General features: G+C 38.2%; 2 long non-coding RNA genes across 5 annotated transcripts; one reads left to right on the plus strand and one right to left on the minus strand.

Moving 5' to 3' along the window:
* Positions 1 to 312: 312 nt before the first annotated feature.
* Positions 313 to 1,131, minus strand: LOC149720104 (uncharacterized). The gene is made up of 3 exons (XR_016381412.1): positions 991 to 1,131; positions 689 to 916; positions 313 to 443 (listed from the first exon to the last, which is right to left on the minus strand). It is a non-coding gene; the product is annotated as an uncharacterized LOC149720104 (long non-coding RNA).
* Positions 1,132 to 5,054: 3,923 nt separating this feature from the next.
* Positions 5,055 to 7,504, plus strand: LOC149720105 (uncharacterized). 4 transcript variants are annotated; one of them, XR_016376454.1, is made up of 5 exons: positions 5,055 to 6,067; positions 6,141 to 6,163; positions 6,221 to 7,029; positions 7,125 to 7,199; positions 7,319 to 7,504. It is a non-coding gene; the product is annotated as an uncharacterized LOC149720105 (long non-coding RNA). The 4 variants fall into 4 exon arrangements; XR_016376448.1 differs by having other exon boundaries at positions 6,221 to 6,890; positions 6,944 to 7,199; XR_016376452.1 differs by having other exon boundaries at positions 5,055 to 5,722; positions 5,833 to 6,067; positions 6,221 to 7,199.
* Positions 7,505 to 21,553: the final 14,049 nt, after the last annotated feature.

Here is a 21,553-nt window from a genome sequence, read left to right on the forward strand (position 1 = left end):
CCTGTAACATGTCTATAAATGTGGTCAAATTGCAGTTTTAAATTAGCAGCTGTATTTCTACTTTTCCATCACTTTTGCAGACCTGTAACATATCTATAAAAACGGTCAAATTACAGTTTTAAACTAACAGCTGGTATTTCTACCTTTGCATAGCGTTTGCAGAATTGCGCTGCATATTTCTGCCAGTCTAGACAGTTAACAGTTAACAAACAGAAAATGTAGAAACGGCAGTCAATTTGCAGTTCTAGAATTGCTGTGAAATTTTCCCGTTTTTTGAGCTGCAGAAATGTAGCCTTAATTGTTACAGCGTGGTAGCGATAAAAAAGCGCGTATGCAGATGAATTACAGCTTAAAATTTTTGTACGGGAAGTCAACTTCGAGCGCTCCATAAATTTTTATCTGCTTCTGTTAGGCATTAATATTACTGCTTTTATTTTCCTAAACTATGAATAAACAATTGGTTAGGCCTAAAAAGGCATCTTAAAAAAGCTTTACTCATTCATCTCAATAAGATCTTTTGATCTAATACTGTCACGTCTCGATCCTAAATATATTTAAACCACCATAAAAGATAGAAAATTGAAACATTTTTGGTCATAAAAGGGCCAGTATTGTATATACAGTTATCAAAAAATTATCAGATATGTTTCAGTAAGTATGACACTGCCTCGTAATGCTATAGACTTACTGAGAGCTAGTTCGAGAATGACTCGAGAATTGAATACACTCGGTTTTGCAGTCCAACTTCACCGATTAAGACAAGATCTACTATCACCATGGCGCTCGAAATGTGAACGAAATTGCTAACCAAAGTACTTTAGCGCTATTTTATAAGTCTACAGCAGTTTTCCTGGTTGCGAATAGACGTAAAACAAGCCTGTCGGGACCCTTCCCTTCAGATGTAATCGGTTTTTAGCTGCAAGTTTTAAAGACTTTTTCGATCATGTTCTGTGAGTGTGTATGTTGTGGATGTTAGATAGACGAAAAGACCTTTTTAGCTAGATGTGGTAAGAACTTGTACATGTACCTAAACAGTTGGACCATCTCAGATGTTAATTTAGCAAGTCAGAAAAGCGTGTATTCAGATAAATTACAGCTTAATATTTTTGTAAGGGATGAGTACAAGTTGGGAATCCAAGATAAACCTCTCCAAGTGGAGACGCAATTTAGAGGCTATTTTTAAATATTAAGAAAAATATAATTGATATTTATTAATTTAATCGTCATTAATTTACCTTAATTCTAGTTAAATCGTTTTAAGGAACTTTATTCCTAAAATTATTTTAAACATAGCTATTGTTGACGTTTGAACTCAAGCGTAAGCCTCTTTAAAATTTTTTGGAAATTTAGGGTATATAAGGCCACCGATTCACAATAATTGATAGGAAAACCCGCAATGACCCTGCAAAGCATCTGAAACGCGCCTGCAATGATCCTGCAAAGAATCTGAAATGCACCTGCAAATATCCTACAAAGTATCTGAAATGCACCTGCAATGATCCTGCGAAGTATCTGAAATGCACCTGCAATGATCCTGCGAAGTATCTGAAACGCATCTGATATTATTCCACAAAGTATCTAAATCGCACCTGCAATGATCCTACAAAGAATCTGAAACGCGGCTGCAATGACCCTGCAAAGTATCTGAAACGCACCTGCAATTATCCTACAGAGTATCTGAAATGCTCCTGCAATGATCCTGCGAAGTATCTGAAACGCGGCTGCAATGATCCTACAAAGTATCTGAAACGCACCTGCAATTATCCTACAAAGTATATGAAAAGAGCCTGCAATGATCCTGCAAAGAATCTGAAACGCGCCTGCAATTATTTTACAGAGTATCTGAAATGCACCTGCAATGATCCTGCGAAGTATCTGAAACGCGGCTGCAATGATCCTACAAAGTATCTGAAACGCACCTGTAATTATCCTACAAAGTATCCGAAATACGCCTGCAATGATCCTAAAAAGTATCTGAAACAAGCCTGCAATGATCCTGAAAAGTATATGAAAAGCGCCTGCAATTTTCCTACAAAGTATATGAAAAGCGCCTGCAATTATCCTACAAAGTATATGAAAAGCACCTGCAATTATCCTAGAAAGTATATGAAATGCTCCTGCAATTATCCTAAAAATATCTGAAAAGTACCTGCAATTATCCTACAAAGTATCTGAAACGGGCCTGTAATTATCCTACAAAGTATCTGAAATTCGGCTGCAATGATCCTAAAAATTTTCTGAAAATCACCTGCAATTATCCTACAAAGTATCTGAAACGCGCCTGCAATTATCCTACAAAGTATCTGAAACGCGCCTGCAATTATCCTAAAAAGTATCTGAAAAGCACCTGCAATTATCGTACAAATTAAAGTATCTGAAACGCGCCTGTAATGGTCCTGCAAAGTATTTGAAACGCGGCTGCAATTATCCTACAAAGTATCTGAAACGCAGCTGCAATGACCCGGCAAAGTATCTGAAACGCGCCTGCAATGATCCTACAAAGTATCTGAAACGCACCTGCAATGATCCTACAAAGTATCTGAAACGCGCCTGCAATTATCCTACAAAGTATCTGAAACGCACCTGCAATTATCCTACAAAGTATCCGAAATACGCCTGCAATGATCCTAAAAAGTATCTGAAAAGCGCCTGCAATGATCCTAAAAAGTATCTGAAAAGCGCCTGCAATTTTCCTACAAAGTATATGAAAAGCGCCTGCAATTATCCTACAAAGTATATGAAATGCTCCTGCAATTATCCTAAAAATATCTGAAAAGTACCTGCAATTATCCTAAAGTATCTGAAACGCGCCTGTAATTATCCTACAAAGTATCTGAAATTCGGCTGCAATGATCCTAAAAATTATCTGAAAATCACCTGCAATTATCCTACAAAGTATCTGAAACGCGCCTGTAATTATCCTACAAAGTATCTGAAACGCGCCTGCAATTATCCTACAAAGTATCTGAAACGCGCCTGCAATTATCCTAAAAAGTATCTGAAAAGCACCTGCAATTATCGTACAAATTAAAGTATCTGAAACGCGCCTGTAATGGTCCTGCAAAGTATTTGAAACGCGGCTGCAATTATCCTACAAAGTATCTGAAACGCAGCTGCAATGACCCGGCAAAGTATCTGAAACGCGCCTGCAATGATCCTACAAAGTATCTGAAACGCACCTGCAATGATCCTACAAAGTATCTGAAACGCGCCTGCAATTATCCTACAAAGTATCTGAAACGCACCTGCAATTATCCTACAAAGTATCCGAAATACGCCTGCAATGATCCTAAAAAGTATCTGAAAAGCGCCTGCAATGATCCTAAAAAGTATCTGAAAAGCGCCTGCAATTTTCCTACAAAGTATATGAAAAGCGCCTGCAATTATCCTACAAAGTATATGAAATGCTCCTGCAATTATCCTAAAAATATCTGAAAAGTACCTGCAATTATCCTAAAGTATCTGAAACGCGCCTGTAATTATCCTACAAAGTATCTGAAATTCGGCTGCAATGATCCTAAAAATTATCTGAAAATCACCTGCAATTATCCTACAAAGTATCTGAAACGCGCCTGTAATTATCCTACAAAGTATCTGAAACGCGCCTGCAATTATCCTACAAAGTATATGAAAAGCGCCTGCAATTATCCTACAAAGTATATGAAACGCGCCTGCAATTATCCTACAAAGTATCTGAAACGCACCTGCAATTATCCTACAAAGTATCCGAAATACGCCTGCAATGATCCTAAAAAGTATCTGAAACGCGCCTGCAATGATCCTGAAAAGTATATGAAAAGCGCCTGCAATTTTCCTACAAAGTATATGAAACGCGCCTGTAATTATCCTACAAAGTATCTGAAACGCGCCTGCAATTATCCTACAAAGTATCTGAAAAGCACCTGCAATTATCCTAAAAAGTATCTGAAAAGCACCTGCAATTATCGTACAAATTAAAGTATCTGAAACGCGCCTGTAATGGTCCTTAAAAGTATCTGAAACGCGGCTACAATGATCCTGCAAAGTATTTGAAACGCGGCTGCAATTATCCTACAAAGTATCTGAAACGCAGCTGCAATGACCCTGCAAAGTATCTGAAACGCGCCTGCAATGATCCTACAAAGTATCTGAAACGCGCCTGCAATTATCCTACAAAGTATCCGAAATACGCCTGCAATGATCCTAAAAAGTATCTGAAACGCGCCTGCAATGATCCTGAAAAGTATATGAAAAGCGCCTGCAATTTTCCTACAAAGTATATGAAAAGCGCCTGCAATTATCCTACAAAGTATATGAAATGCTCCTGCAATTATCCTAAAAATATCTGAAAAGTACCTGCAATTATCCTACAAAGTATCTGAAACGCGCCTGTAATTATCCTACAAAGTATCAGAAACGCGCCTGTAATTATCCTACAAAGTATCAGAAACGCGCCTGCAATTATCCCACAAAGTATCTGAAACGTGCCTGCAATTATCCTAAAAAGTATCTGAAAAGCACCTGCAATTATCGTACAAATTAAAGTATCTGAAACGCGCCTGTAATGGTCCTTAAAAGTATCTGAAACGCGCCTGTAATGGTCCTTAAAAGTAATGAAACGCGGCTGCAATGATCCTGCAAAGTATTTGAAACGCGGCTGCAATTATCCTACAAAGTATCTGAAACGCAGATGCAATGACCCTGCAAAGTATCTCAAACGCGCCTGCAATGATCCTACAAAGTATCTGAAACGCGCCTGCAATTATCCTTCAAAGTATCTGAAACGCATCTGCAATTATCCTACAAAGAATATGAAACGCACCTACAATGATCCTGCAAAGTATCTGAAACAGACCTGCAATTTATCCGACAAAGAATCGGAAATGCACCTGCTATTATCCTACAAAGTATCTGAAACGCGCCTGCAATGATCCAAAAAAGTATCTGAAACGCGCCTGCAATTTTCCTACAAAGTATATGAAACGCGCCTGCAATTATCCTAAAAAGTATCCGAAACCCGCCTGCCATTATCCTACAAACTTAGCAATTTCTGACTGTAACATGCATACAATTCTGAGAGAGCGATTGCTCTCTTAGATAAGACTTCATACTGCTCTTAATGTATAAGGAGGGTTTTTTGTTTGGATGTAGTTTTTTTTGTATTGTATTAATTGTTTTGAAAAAAATCCACTGAACTATAATTCGGACCCTTAATATGTGGTTAAAATTTCAAAGAGATCCCTTCATTAGTTTTTTTTATAGAAAATAATGTTGCTAAGGGTGGTTTTCATTTCCATAAAAAAATTAAGACATTTTGGCAAAAAAAGGGAAATTTTCCCATAGGAATAACATGGGAAATGTTTGCTGTGATGGCCAAATTGACTCGAGCATTTTTTGAAGACTATTTATTCGATAGGTCTGAAAATGGTTTTAAATGAAAGGTTGAACACTTTTTTGGTGCCTTCCGAAGTTTTATTGAAAACAATTAATATTAAGTATTACTTTTTGTACTTTTAAGCACATGCTTAAACTTACGACCTTTTATTCTGTTGGACTTACGTGTTTTAGTCCTGGCTAAAATCATTGAGAAACGTACTGTTGGACTTACGCTGTTTTACCTCTAATAGAAAGACAGCGAAGATTTTTGTTTAGAAAACGAGTGTGGCTGTGTCGAGCTTAAGGCGAATTTTTAACTTTTCACATAAAAGAAGGGGTTAATTCGTCCTCATTTTATTTTAATTTCGTAAGTTAAACCTTATTATAATTTAATACAAAAGAATTTAAATTTAGGATTTAGCCGATAATTTTTAAATTCACTGATTTCACTAAGCCTTGGTCAAAATTTAAATACAGCTGATTGTATGTAGAGAGTCGACTAGAGACCAATTGGCCGTGTTGCGTTCGTTTTAAGGTGTTTCACCTGGTGCCATCAGCCAACGATAGCCGCTAATTAGGTAATTTGTTTTAAATAAATCAATTTTTGTTGTTTAAACTACGCACAAGGGTTCGTTCCCTGCTTTCTCGACTGGTGCCACCAGCGGCCAGCCAAGTGCCAACGGTTACCGCTACGAAGATACGTTTTTTACTGGTAAAATAAATGATAGATTCAATCACACTATCACTAAATCCTGTCACCAAATCAACCAATATTTTTAATTCAGGTCCTTCCAATCATTTGTATTAGGTAACAATTGTATTATTAATTATTTTACGCCAATTCTAACGTTGCCTAAGAAAACAGTAAACAATGGCCAGATTGCCAACGATAAACGCTACAAAGATTATATCTGGTGCAACCGGCAAACGATAACCCCTGCTTAGATCATTTTGAATGTTTCATTAGTGGTAAAATAATTGATAGATTAAATCACACGATCACTAAACCCTGTCAACAAACCAACCAATATTTTTTATTCCGGCTCTTCCAATAATTTTTATTAGGTAACATTTAAATTTTTATTATTTATTAGTGCCATCGACCAACAATAACCGCTAATTAGAATAATCTTTTTTTTAAATTAGACAAATTTTTGTTGTTTAAGATTAATGCAAACTCTACACATAGGTTTGTTACCTGGTTTCTAAACTGGTGCCAAGGGTAAAAACAAACCATAAGTAACATATAACACTAGAAAAGTGTCCATCCATTTCCTACTCTGACTTTGGTATTACAAATTAGTTTAATGTTTAATCTCCTCGAAAAAGGGGTGCGGAAGCTGTGTATTATTCTCGAAAAGTTAGACAAGCCTCAAGGACTCCGTCATGCTAAATTTTATTTCATTTCTTCAGTATTTATAATTCAATTACCATTTTCAATTAGTTAAAAATGACAATTACCCAACTAACTATTTAACACTGCTGTGAAAAAAAGCCATATTTTGTATTGTGGCTCTTCCAATCATTTTGATTAGGTAATAATTAAATTTTTTATTAATAATTTAGTGATTATTTTAAGGATACATAGGAAAAAATGAAACCATGGCCAGTTTATGTATATAATGTTCATTTTAGTGCATATTCTAACATTACCTAAAAAAACCATAAACAATGGTTAGTTTTTCCCAAGATTATCAATTCCCATATTGGTCCTGAAAATATAAGTAAAACAATCTTACTAATAAAATTATTAATATATTGAATCATAGGGTCGCTAAACCCGGTCAGGCAGTCACCCACAAACCAATATTTAATGTCCAAGCTGTTCCAGTCATTGTAATTAGGTAAAAAAAACTAAAAATAAATTTTTTTATCAATTATATGGGTGTCTGTAACTCAGTTTAGAAGATGTTAAGTTCTTAACACTGTTGAATTATTGATTTACAAAATTACATTTCACTAGATTCATCATAAGCACGAAATTATAAATTAAATGGATCACTGTGTAGCTTTCTACGTCATCAAATAGATCTACTGGGCAACCTTGCCTGTGAATTTCGTACCAATATCAGTGCATTTGCTATGGATGTTCAATACATCTGCCTAACCAATATTCCAGGAAATAGTAACACTACTCCCTAAAACACCTTCCAAATAGGCCTAACTCGTTGTACATCCCTTTACAAACTTACTGATAAATCAAGGCCTGACAACCCCGCTCTTGGACTACAGGACCATCTAGTGGCGTATGTTTAAACTAAACAATGGCAGATATTGCTTTAAAATTAGGAAACTATAAGTTTAAAACCTTTTACAAAAAACACGATAATTTAGGACATTTTAATTATACTGAGCTTAGCAGGCCAGTTAGCTATTCCCTTTCGACTATGGGAGCATCTAGTAGCTTTAAAATTCGACGAATTTTCATTAAGTTATGAAGAAATTGATTAACGCAAGTTGATAAAAAAATTATTTTATTTAAATTATTAGTATTTGTTTACAGCAATCAATGATGCATTCATATTAGTATAAATTGTTCATTTGTGTTAATAGGAAATAAAGCAAAGCGCGGGCCAATGGATCCCCTACAAGTTGACTTTCCTCCTTGGCGAAGGCTAGTGGGCGGGGTTTATAAGTGCAGTTATAAATCCCGACCACAAATGGCTCCTGCCTTCGACCGTAGTGGCAGGTCGCCCGTCTTCATTTCCAATCTATCTTACCTCATGTGCAAATGATTTAATGGGTTAGCGAAATGACTGGGAAACGTTTTTCTTAAGTACAAGGGATATATTTATATTAAAACGGTTTAATAATAACGGAACATTAATTTATTAAAATAGATCAAAAAGAATGGAATAAGGTTGGAGAAGTTAGTTTCCATTTTTTGAAGGATAACAAGATGTCTAGGGAACCATTTCCTATGTCCAAGGGGTAATGAAATGACTAGTAAACCTTTTCTTCAGTTAAAGGGGTAAAATTTACTAAAATGGATTAATTAGAACGGAACATTATAATTTATTAAAATGGATCAAAATAATGGAATAATGATAGAAAGTTATTTTCTTCAAGAAATTACAAAATGGCTGGGAAACCGTGTCTTTAGTTCAAGGGATAAAGAAATGGCTGGGAAACGTTTCCTTAAGTTCAAGGGATAAAATTTATTAAAATGAATTAATTAGAACGGACCTTTCCTTTATTAAATAGATCAATAATGATGAAAAAAAATTATTTGGTTCAAGAGATAACCATTTTTAAGTCAAGGAATAACGTAATTGCTGGTCAATAGTTTCTTAAGTTTAAGGTATTATGAAATGGCTGGGAAACCATTTCTCGGGTTCAAATGATAAACAAATGGCTGGGAAACCATTTCTTATGTTAAAAGAAATAAAAATTTTCTAAAATGGATTAATAGGAATCAGAAGAATGGAATATTAGTTCATTCAAATGAATTAAAAAGAATGCAATAATTATGGATGAAATTTATTTGGTTAAATGGATAAATATTATGACAAAAATGTTTTTTGGAAAATTAATATGGTGATGATGCTACAAAAAAATAAGAAAAATATATTAATTATCTTCAATGAAAATTTTTAATTGAAACTCAAGAAAAGAATTGAAACTGTAAAAATATTTAAAAATCCACCTTATTCCCATTCGATGGAAGTTAGGCTTAGCTCGGGATTCATGGGGGTGAGTAACGGGAAGAAATTTGTCTGTCGTCTGCTACAGTACATATTTTTGGCTGTTGTAGCAGACGGCAGACGAATTTCTTCCCGTTACTCACCCCCATGAATCCTGAGCTAATCCTAACTTCCGGCGAAAGGGAATAAGGTGGATTATGGCTTTCGAGAAATTAATGAAAAAACCCGAAATTAACTTCTTTTCCTGTGCCCCAATTTAATAAAAGTGTTAACTTTTTTAAATGTGGCTTAATACTTACAAAATATTTACAATGGGGTTTCCATGTTTATACCCTCTTGTGGTGGGGGGGTTGGGTTGGTGGTGGTGGTGGTGGTAGTCGGGTTGGTGGTGGTGGTAATTGAATTGGTGGTGGTGGTGGTAGTTGAATTGGTGGTGGTGGTGGTAGTCGGGTTGGTGGTGGTGGTAGTTGGGTTAGTGCCGATTTCGTCTACTATGTAACCGTATGTAAGTCAACTATATATGCTTGAGCCTTTTACACCTTTGGCTGGTTTGCGTGCGATGTGCTTTTTTTATAATTCATTTTGGTCTCACATGCATAGATTCTGTGTCCTACAATTTCAGTCTAATATCCCCTTTTCTCTAGATACTTTTATACCATAAAATACCTTTCTACCTCATTTCCAATATTACAACAAAATTACGCTATGAAAGCCATGGCGATAAAAGGCTCTAACTAAGATTGCTTGCATTAGGGCCACCTAGTGATAGCAGGGAACATCACTGTCTTTTTTAAATTCAATAGGGAGTTTTCAGATGGGATAGTAGTAGGTACGTCACACCCACCCAAGTCTTCTGGGAGCCATATTGGGTGGTCTCGGCTTCATTCCTGCTTTAAACCCACCAATATGGCAGGGTAAATTATGTCCCGAGACTCAGCTCCAACTGAAAGCTCTCTATAACATTTTATTAAATTTAAAACTCTTTTCCCTAAATGAGAACTTTAACGAAGTGCATTGAAGTTTTTAGGTAGCCCCAGGAAAAGCAATCGAAAATACTTAGTACCTCGGTTTTGCGGGCAGTCCCGCATTATGTGCCCCGCCTCCTTACACCTGTAACAGGTTCGCACCCATTGCCACCGTCCGCGACCGCCGCCTCGTCCGCGACCGCCGCCTCTCCCACGACCGCCGCCTCGTCCGCCACCGCGTCCTCGATTTTTGCCGCCGCCGCCGTAAAAGTGGGCATTGACGACCTTAATGTTTTTGCCTTCCATTACTAAGCCCAAACCGACAAACAAGAAATTTCATTGAATAGTTTACAATCAATTACTTTCTATCTAGTTTAAGGTTTGACATTAAATTTAAACATTATAACTTTAAATTTTATGACTTAGCTTCAAAATCCGTTAATTATTAATATTAACTATTAAAAATAGTGTTCAAAACATACTTACGAGGTTCAAGTTAGTCTGGCTGGATTAAAAATGATAAACTCTAGGATTTCCCGCCAAAAACTTCCCCGCGCGAGCAGCAGTAACATGGAGCAATTAAAACATTGGAGTTAAAACCATGATTTCACAGCAACGTTCTAGGTATAATTGCTCCATGCTACTGTTCTAGACTCGGGAGTCGGGAGGGCACTAAATTGAAATCGCTTGGCTGCTATTTGGGCGGGAATTGTTTCAATTTCCTCATCGTTCTGTTCTCTTACAATTCTGAAGACTTGTAAATGAATATCAATTGCCACGAATCTTAATTATTAAGGTTTTATATGATCTATAAACAATTTTTTTTATGTTCCTACTGTTACATTAACTTTTGTTTTCGTTTCAGATTGTGAAATTGTCTTTTTCACTCTTAGCCTTAAAAGGCTTCACTATCCCTTGTAATTAATTTATTTTCATTCATTTTTATTGTATTTTTTTTTACGATTTGCAATTCTGTCAGAGGTATTTATTTTCATTCGTTTTAATTGTATTTTTTTTTTACGATTTGCAATTCTGTCAGAGGTTTTTTTTTTGACACTGGGTTCTTTCTGTGCGCCCAATAGGCTCTCTGTGTTCCTATTATTTAGCCAATTCTTTGTGTTTGGCAATTGGGTTCTTAGTGCTCTTATTAATTGGGTTCTCTGTGTTCTCATTAATTGGGTTCTCTGTGTTCTCATTAATTGGGTTCTCTGTGTTCTCATTAATTGGATATCTTTGTGTATCCAAATTGCAAGTTCCAGTGTGGAATTAAGGTATCTTTGTGACCTATTGCAATCTGTGTCAAATATAGTACTACTTGTACTGTTTGAAAATTTACAAAAATTGAAAAGAATTTGCTATTTTGCGTCCATTAAGAAATTTTGAAATGGTTTCTCAGGAGAGACTTAGGAAAAAAAATGGCGTGAATTAAACCAAAAGAAAAGAGCTGAAGCGAAGTTAAAGTTACTTGTTCAAAGGAAAGCTTCGCAAAAAAAGCAAGCTAAACGAGATATTAACAAGAAGTACTATTTGAAAAACAAAGATAATTTTCTTAGAAAAAGTAAATCAACGCTATGTACACAAAAAGGTGGTAAAAGGGCTATGGCACCAGGTGGCGCAACTAATGGTGGTTTTTGCTCCAAAAAAACCAAACCCAAACCTAAAACGACTAAACAAGATAAATTTGGTTTTGCGAAAAAGCTCCTCAATGCGGGGATTTTCAAAACGAAAAACAAAAGAATTATAGCCGAAAGCTATAAAAGGTTTCTAGTCAAACGTCTCACTGAAAGATTGGCGGCGTCAAAGTCTTTTGACACCGAGACCAAAAATAAACGCACGAAGTCCATCTCTCACAAGCTAAAATGCCAAGTGCTAGCTGGTAGAATATTGCATTTGAAAAGGCAATTATATTCGGCTTACCACGCCCAACTAACGGGGATTGTTAGTGAATTTAAGGATTTTGTCGAGAAAATCAAACATATTGGGTACATTGATCCTGACAATTTGGCAGAAGTTGTGGGTGGGAAAAGGCTTCACAGTAGCATGAAAGAGGCCTATTTCCATGAAACTTCCTATTATCTGATTGGAAATAATGGTAAAATATTGAAAAATGACGATGAGTCACATTACGGCAAAATTTTTCAATTGGATTCTAATGGTCGTGTACGAAAAGTTCTGAGAGACCGTGTTACGAGTTCAACAAAAGAATTGTTTGTTGACGAAATGGGAAATTTCGTTGACATAAAAAACAATAACGAGACTAGTAACGTAGAACGAGTTTTACAAGTTAATGAGTCGGGAATTGTTACGAATCTTTTCAAAATTGTTGAAACTGAAGAGAACAATCCGAAAGCAAATTTAGTGATCAATGAAGGGGGGTTTATTGAAACCCAAAACAAATCTGTATATTGGGAATGCAGTGATATTTGTAATGTTCGAACTCGAGCCATTGCAAAAGTACTAGCTTTCATAAAAACAGTTGCCAATGCTAATGAAAAATCTTTGACTAAAATTTTTGAGTCTGATTTGGACCTTTGCGAATTAAGAAAAGAATTTTGCAAAAAATCAAAAGTGTTTATACCACCAGATGGGGACGAAGTAGTGGTGAGAATAGTTCCGTTCCTAGGGCACACCTCTTACTGCGCTGATAGCGAAGAGTGCCAAAGTCATTTGCGTTCTTTCGCTGAATTGGCTCCACCTTATTCGGGAATAAGAAGTATTCTGAATAAGATCTATCAAGTCAAAGCGTTGCTCAACGCGTTAACTAAAGTTTCAACTGAAATTGAAAGTGGTGATTACGATTCTCTGACGACTGTCATGGCGGAGTCAAGAAAAATCCTAGCCACACGTGGGAAAAATTTAAATAACGAACAAAATAATGCTCCCACAGGAAGCATTAACGCTCCTCGGCCCACTCTCGATGAAAGTGAAATCTTGAGTCTTTACGAGAATCAATTCGCTCGGGCAATGCTAAACACCAACGAGTATCACGACACGCCTTGCGACTGTTGTTTTAGATTACTGAAAAAAACTGATCTAAGAGCTGTAGAAAAACTAGTAAACAGTGCTGTTTTCAATAACGAGGCCTATCTGATTTTAAGAGCTGGCTGGATAATGAATAATTCGGACGCTAGAGAAGCTGACATGCTTCTATGTCGTTACTGCGCTACGGATTTGGGAAAGGGTAAAGTTCCCATTGGATGTTTTCTGAACAACTTGGCGGTTGACAATCCTCCGCCAGATGTCACCAATTTAAACATGTTTGAGAAAGTTTTAATTCAGCTTGTGAAGCCCTTCCACACTGTGGTGCGGTTAGGCACTAAAACCAATTCCAACGTGAAGTTTGGTACTGTTAAAGCTTTAAAGGGAAGAGTAATTTATCTTCCAATACCCGTGGAGAAAAATTTGAAGATGATTCCCAAGACATTGCCTAAAAATCACGAACTGCATATCTTGGTGAACGGTGTTCCCACTGCGGACAAAAAAGTTTGGCAGCAGGTTGTTTGCCTCGAAAAAGTGTTGAAAGCTTTCAGTGTGCTGAAAAAGATAAACCCTTTTTACAAAGACATTGATATTTCGACAATGAACGAGGAATATATTTGTGGGACGCAAGAAATTGATGGAAATGAAAATTCATTGACTCCAGAAGAATTACTGAGCGTAACAGATCCACTTGCGTTAATTAATGATGGATCTGATGCGTTGGCACGCGCTTCCGCTGCGCTTCCAACAGAAGGACCAGCGGATAGTAGTCACGACGTCCAAGGTGACCAAAACGCTTCGAACATGCAGGAGCAGGATGAAAATCAGTCTAGCCTTGCACCAGGCGACGCCTACAAAATTCTAACACAGCCCGAGGCTTTGTTGCGAAAACTTTCTGAAGGCGAAGCCAATGATCTGTACGATCATTACTCTATTCATCCGGTGAACGTCCAACCACCGAAGGATTTATTGGGTGCTTACCAAATGAAGCGCGTCGAGGCCGAGCCAGTTAGCACTTGGGACAAAAACCTGGAATACATGAGCTTCGTTCATTTGTTCCCTCGGGGTCGCTTTGGCAAGCACGATGATAGACCATTTGGGAAAATAACGGAAACCGAGTATCGTTTATCCCGTATTTTGAACAAAAGTCCAATTTTTAGACGAGATTACGCCTATTTGTTCCATTCCTATCAAGAATGCGAAATGAAAGCGATTTCTAGCAGTTTGAACTACGTTCTTCGTGTTAACAAACCCATGCCAATTGGGGTTGAAAATTTGCTCAATCGAGTTGAATCTGGCGATAAAGAACTTGAGAGTAATTTAGCTACTTTCTTGGGTCATATTCGAGGAACGAAGGACTACTGGTATAAAGTTCTTAGAAACGTTTTAGCGATGATTCGGGAATTTGGTCCTCCCACCTGGCTTCTAACTTTTAACCCGGCCGAGTACGATGATATGGAACTGCACGATCACTTGAGAAAAGTGAATTCAGACGTTCCGGGAGTAGAGTCGATGACGGTGGCTGAATTGTTGAATTTCGACCCACTTAGCGTCAATTTGCACTTTCACAACAAAGTGCGGTCGCTGTTAAACAACTTTGTCTTGTGTAAGCAAAATCCAGTTCTTGGCATGATAGAACATCATTTTTGGAGGGTTGAATACCAATCTCGAGGTTTACCTCACTACCAAATGCTTTTGTGGGCCAAGGACGCTCCAAAGATTGGAACTTCTTCGACCGAGACTATTTTGGATTACGTGCAAAAACACGTCACGTGTTCGATGCCGAGAGCATCGGTAAGTCCGGAACTGCAACGGCTGGTAAAAAAATTCCAAACTCACAAATGCACCTCTAGTTGTTACAAGAAGGTGAAAAATTTTAAAAAAGGATCGAGAGTGTGTCGTTACGGTTTCCCTCGTAACGTAACAAACGTAGCGACTATGAATTCCGTTAGATCAGTGACTCGTCACCGTAACATGAAAAAGGTGCAGAAACGGTTGTACGACTTGCCGAGAAAACAGCACGAAGATTTAATAAATGATTATAATCCCACGCTACTATTGGCTTCCAAAGCCAACATGGATTTGCAATTTGTCGCTGACAAATCGGAAATAGTGGCAAACTATGTCACGGCTTACGTGACAAAGGGAGACCGGGCTGACATGGACCAAACTTTTGCCGACTTAGGGAATGAAAGTTTGTCCAAAAAATTATTTGCCTATAGATTGAAATCTTTGACGTGCAAGCAAATAGGAATTTATGAAGCTCTTGATATGATGCTGGGCCAAGATCTTTACAACAAGTCCGACAGCACTAAATTTATAAACACTAACTTGAAAGAAAACCGATCGAGAATTTTGAAAGGTTACAAGGAACTCGCGCGTTTGAGGGAAACTGACCCCGAAAGCATGGACACTTGCCAAAAAGGGTTCGTCGACGACAAGTATCCGAATCGTCCCGACAGCTTGGAAAATCTTAGTTTGCGGGAATTTGGCCGGTTTTACGATTATGCGATGCGCTCTGAGGGTGTCGAGAAAAATGCGAATGTAATCCAGTTGAAAAACAACTGGGTTTCATGAGAAAGAGAATTAAGCCCTACATACCCCAGTAGCACAATCGACGTTGGGCCAACGGAGTCTGTTCGAGGTCCAACCAACACTGACGTAAAAGCGTCGGTAAACTTTCATTTCGACCGTCGAAATGTCCTATCCGTTTAAGCGTCGGCCCGACTTCCGGCCATAGAAATTTTGCCAGCACTTTAACCGACTCTAAAAAGTAAGCGTGTCCAGCTCTTACATTATCAAACAAGAAGTCGGCTTTGTTATCTGGTTATGGTCGGATTATTAATCTAATTGCGGTCGGCTTTATCGACTGTTATTTGTCGGATTTTTGTTTGTTTGTGGTCGGCTTTATGGCTTTTTATGGTCGGCTTTACGGCTTGTTTATGGACGGCTTTATGGCTTGTTTAGGGTCGGTTTAGCGACTTGATTATGGTAGGCTTTACGACTTGTTTATGTTCGGCTTTACGACTTGTTTATGGTCGTCTTTATGGATTGTTTATGCTCGGCTTTATGGATTGTTTCTGGTTGGCTTTACGGCTTGTTTATGGAGTGTTTATGGTCGGCTTTATGGTTTGTTTATGGTCGGCCCTATGGATTGTTAATGGTGGGCTTTTGGCTTGTTTATGGTCGGCCCTATGGATTGTTAATGGTGGGCTTTTGGCTTGTTTATGGTCAGATTTAAGGCTTGTAGTTACTGTCTTCTAAACACCACTTTCATCTGGTCTTTTGTCCATCCCGCATGGACACCAGTCTCTACTTACTGGCTTCTAAACAACACCATCATCATCTATTATTTAGTCCCTCCCACATGAACACCAGTCTACACTTACTGGCTTCTAAATACCACCATCATCTGGTCTTTTGTCCATCCCACATGGACACCAGTGTGTACCTACTGGCTTCTATTCCTTCATCATAGTTAAGGTTAAGATGTACGCGGCGATCGGCTAGGGTTACAAGAAACTTCTAGCCCCCAATGGTGCAGTTTTCACCAAAGGTTCACGCAATTGCTCTACTCTTATCCATTACTAAGATTCGAGATATTATGTACCAATTTGAGTAAGACAAAAATAGGCGTATGCTTCATTTAAAACGTCAATATTAGTCTAGTCTCTCAAGAATGTTCAATAGTTATTTTTGAAACGATGTAACGCGCAATAAGCTTAATAGCTATCGAAGAAAATATAAAATATTAATTATATTTATCTTTATATTTAAGATAATCTTAAACCGTTGATACACTAGTGCACCTTGTTAGCAGTTTGCCTTGTCTTCATAATATAAAATGAATATATTGAAATATTTTTAAAAATTACGATTCCTTTAGTAGTTTTGTAGCTATAAAGCTGTTTCATTTTGATATTCCAAGAATCTTTTTTATATTATTATTTCAAATGGTTGTTTATACTATATTGCTTAAATAACTGGTATTGCAAAGTTTTCTAAACATCCATCAAGTGTACAATACCGCGTATTTGTATGCTTGGCTTGCCTAAAATTGCAAATGACCCAATTTGGGTTACTGCAATTACCACAAATTTTTTGCGTTTGAAATAACCCCATCCCAAACTACAGGGAAATATTTATCCAACTGCTACTTGGTTATTTTTTAACCAAATTGTAGTTAAAATTCAAATAGCCCAACTCATTCAACCCATGAGTTTTAAGAGTGTACCTAGCTAATACCCCTTAGCTTTAAGAGTACGATACATCATGATCTCGCTTAGCAATATCAAGGGCAATAGCTTATGCTCCCTACACAATTCTCTCTGGTCGCACTCAGCCGTTTAATCCAAAGACATAGGAATGATAATACCCTCTAGACCCCCCAATTGAATAGGCTGAAGCTGAAGGCCATGTTGAAATTTTATATAGGTGACGTATTTCCGAGCATTTTGACACGTGATTAGAAAGAGCGCAACTTTTTTCCTTTGGAAATGAAGAAATAAGCTTAAAAGACATTGTCTCGAGCGTATATTCACTTCGCGATAATTTCAGTCGCGCAATTGGGGGTCTGAAGCTAGGGTGTTATAATTCCTATGTCATTGGTTCAATCAGCGCCAAACTTGATATGCCTACCTCTCTTAAGTTACTTTGATAAAAACGCATTTTAGTTGGTAAGGAGTCGAGCAGCCAACATAATCCTTCATTACATTAACCGACTTAAAATGTAACTATCAGCCTACTCTATTCTATTGTTCTCAAGGCCGACTGCAAAGCGGAGTTAGCAACTGAAGTTGGATAAGAGTCGGATTTCCGTTGTAAGTGCCAACTAGACCATAAACCGACGAATCTACCTCGAACAGACTCAAACGCGGAAGAAGCTTCATTATAACGAAATTTGAAATGTTAAGTATTGATCGGAAGGTAGTCGGATACGCCGACCTCTCGACCCTTGTTGTTATTGTTAATTAGATAAAAACCCATGCTAGTTGGTAAGGAGTTGAGCAGCCGACCTAATCCTTCCTTACACCAACCGACTTAAAATGTAACTAACAGCCAGCTCTATTTGTTTGTTCTCATGTCCGACTTCAAAGCGGAGCTAGTAACTGAAGTTGGATTAGAGTCGGACTTTAGTTGTAAGTGTCGACTAGACCATAAACCGTCGAATCTACCTCGAACCGACTCAAACGCGGAAGAAGCTTCATTATAACTAAATCTGAAATCTTTAGTATGATCGGTAGGTAGTCAAATATGCCGACCTCTCGTCCCTTGTTGTTATTTTGATAAAAACCCATCCTAGTTGGTAAGGAGTTGAGCAGCCGATCTAATCCTTTCTTACACCAACCGACATAAAATGTTACTATCAGCCAACTCTATTTGTTTGTTCTCACGGCCGACTTCAAAGCGGAGCTGGTATCTGAAGTTGGATAAGAGGCGGACTTTAGTCGTAAGTGCTGACTAGGCCATAAAGCGAAGAATCTACCTCGAACCGACTCAAACGCGGAAGAAGCTTCATAACAACGAAATCTGAAATGTTCAGTGTGATCGGTAGGCCGTCGGATATGTCGACCTCTAGACCCTTATTGTTATCTTTTATTTGATAGAAACGCATTTTAGTTGGTAAGGAGTCGAGCAGCCGACCTAATCCTTCATTACATTAACCGACTTAAAATACAACTATCAGCCAACTCTACTTTATTGTTCTCACGGCCGACTACAAAGCGGAGTTGGCAACTGAAGTTGGATAAGAGTCGGATTTTAGTTGTAACTACCGACTAGACCATAAAGCGACGAATCTACCTCGAACCGACTCGAACGCGGAACACTCGTGTTACTGGGGTAGTGGAGCACTACATTCACGACCCGATAGAGGAGAAAGAACAGTATTGTCACGCTCTACTGATCCTCTTCAAACCGTGGCGTGACGAAACCGAGCTATTGGGCGATTTTGATACATACGCCGATGCTTTCGAAAACTCGCTTTCGGTGTTAAAAGACATGAGAGAATATCACGAGAAGCTGTCGGTTTCCAAAGAACTTGAAAAGAAACGGGAGGCTTCTAAAAAGGCGAAAGAGCTAGAAACCATAGTATCGGAGGGAGAAAGTGAAGACGATGAAAATGCTTTACAAGGGAAAGAAATTGTTATTGAAACTGAACACGCGATGGCTGATGTGGAAGCTGCCATGGAAATCAATTTCGAGACTGATGTTGACAATGTGGCGTCACTAAACTCGGATCAAAAGAGAATTTATGATCACATCATGGACCACTTCTCCCAAGAGGGAGAAAAATCTGGAAACAAGTGCCTTTTTGTGTCGGGACCTGGTGGCACTGGTAAATCATTTCTTATCGACACTCTCGCCAGCGCTGTAAGGCGACGCTTTCAAAATCCAGCTAGCGTGGCCATTGCCGCGCCAACGGGTTTGGCAGCGTTGAATGTTAATGGCGTAACGTTACACAGATTACTAATGTTGCCGGTAGATCATGGGCGTATCGCCGAATACCATTCCCTAAGTTCTGAGAATATAAGCATTATGAAAGAAACCTTGGGAAATTTAAAACTGTTAATTATAGATGAGATTTCTATGGTCTCGTCGGTGTTACTGACTCACGTTCACTTGAGGCTGAACGAATTTTGGGAAATGAACCAACCATTTGGCGGAGTTGTTTCTATCCTTGTTTTGGGAGACTTTTTCCAATTGCCTCCGGAAAAGGAAATCCCGCGTTCATCAAAATCACTTCCGAAGAAGCCAGACTTAGATTCAATTGCATCGGAGGAAGTGATCTTTGGAAGTTTTTTAAATACGATGAATTAACGCAAAATGTTAGACAAGCCAACGACCGAAGTTACAGCGACATTTTAAGCAGAGTTAGAATTGGAAATATTTCCAAAGCTGATGTTGTAACCTTAGAAAGTAGATTGGTTGCTGGAGGAGAAAACATCAAGGTGGCTATGGACCTTTTCATTAAGCTGTCCAATGAAGGGTTTCACCCAATTTGTTTGATGCCTAAATTAGCCATGTGCGAAAAATTTAACTGTGAAATGTTGCGAAAAAACGGAGAGAAAGTTGAAGTCATTCATTGCCAGGATAGACTCGCTGACTACGGCAAAAAAATGAATAAAAACATTCTCAGCAGACTGCAAATGCTACAAAACGAACCGTCCAAAACGGCCGGTTTGGAGAGCAAGTTAGTTCTGTGCGTTGGCTGCCGAATAATGGTCAGAAGGAATATCAGTTTTGAAAAAGGCGTTGTAAATGGTACGATGGGTTTCGTAACTGGGTTCAAGAAGGACGAACAAGGAAACGTTACTGGGATTTTTCTAAGAGTAGATCGCGAACCGAATAACGACGACGCTAACACTGACTTTTTAGTTGAGAAAATTTGCGTCAAATTTTTGCTCATGGCAAACATTTACGTTAAACGCTCCCAGTTTCCCGTCATCCTGGCGTACGCTATTACGATACACAAAAGCCAAGGCATGAGTTTAAAATGCGCCATTATGGATTTGGGTCCGAATTTATTTGGAACGGGCATGGCGTATGTGGCTTTATCGAGAGTGACGTCCTTGGCCGGACTCCATTTATTACAGTTCGATCCGACTAAAATTAAGGCGGATGGACGAGCCATTATGGAGTATAACAGGCTTCGCAAAAAATATAGGCCAGATCTGCCTCTTTTGGAAATAACGGAGTCGAAAGAAAGTCGAGGTGGCAAAAGAAGTGCGCCTACACTATCTAAAAGCCTTTTAGAAGGCGAGGAAGAGAGATGTGAAGAAACACCGAAGAAGAAAAGGAAAGCCCAACAGAGTTTGGATAGTTTTCCCTTGAAGGGTTTAGCTAACGATGATCAAGAAACGTGCTATTCTAATAGCGTTTTGCAACTACTCTTATTATTGCCGGAATTAAGAGAATTGGTTAAATCTTACAATGGATCATTCGTTGAAAAACCAGTTTTACGTTGCCTCCATAACACGATAAACGACATCGAGAGTTCTCAAGGAAGTTTCAGTCGAAAAGGGTTGGAACTGAGAATGGCTGTCGGAAACCATTTTACGCAAAACGATCAACAAGACGCCAGTGAATTTTTGATGGTCCTTTTGACGGCACTAAGTCAAGAAATGGAAGCCAATTACTCTAAGGCTCTAAAAGATCTTTTTTGGTCAAAGTCGCGAAACGTTACCAAATGCCCCCAATGTCAAGTTGAACAAAATTCGGAGAATATTGTTGAAAGCAACATTTTCAATCTTCCACTAGAAAACCGAGATAAAATTGATTGGAAATCTCTAGAAAAAAGGATGAGATTAACAGAGGTGCCATGCGTATTTTGTAACAACCCAAAAATACAAGAGCGTGATGTATTGATATTCAGCGGGAAGTACGTATTTTTGTGTCTTCTCCGTGGCGATTACAAAGATGGTCGACCAATTAAGATATCGACCAAAATATCAAGTTTTGAAAATCAAAATGTCTCTATGAGTAAGATGCTTTTTAAAACTAAAGGGGTGATTATTCATAAAGGTGAATCGTTGGCCGAGGGACATTATGTGAACTTTGTGAGAAAAGACAACGGCTGGTACGAGGTCAGTGATACAATGATCAGAAAAA

This window comes from Phalangium opilio, unplaced genomic scaffold (assembly GCF_054372755.1).
Source record: "Phalangium opilio isolate 3A_F unplaced genomic scaffold, DU_Popi_V2 ptg000002l_1, whole genome shotgun sequence".
NCBI classification, from domain to species: Eukaryota; Metazoa; Arthropoda; class Arachnida; order Opiliones; family Phalangiidae; genus Phalangium; species Phalangium opilio.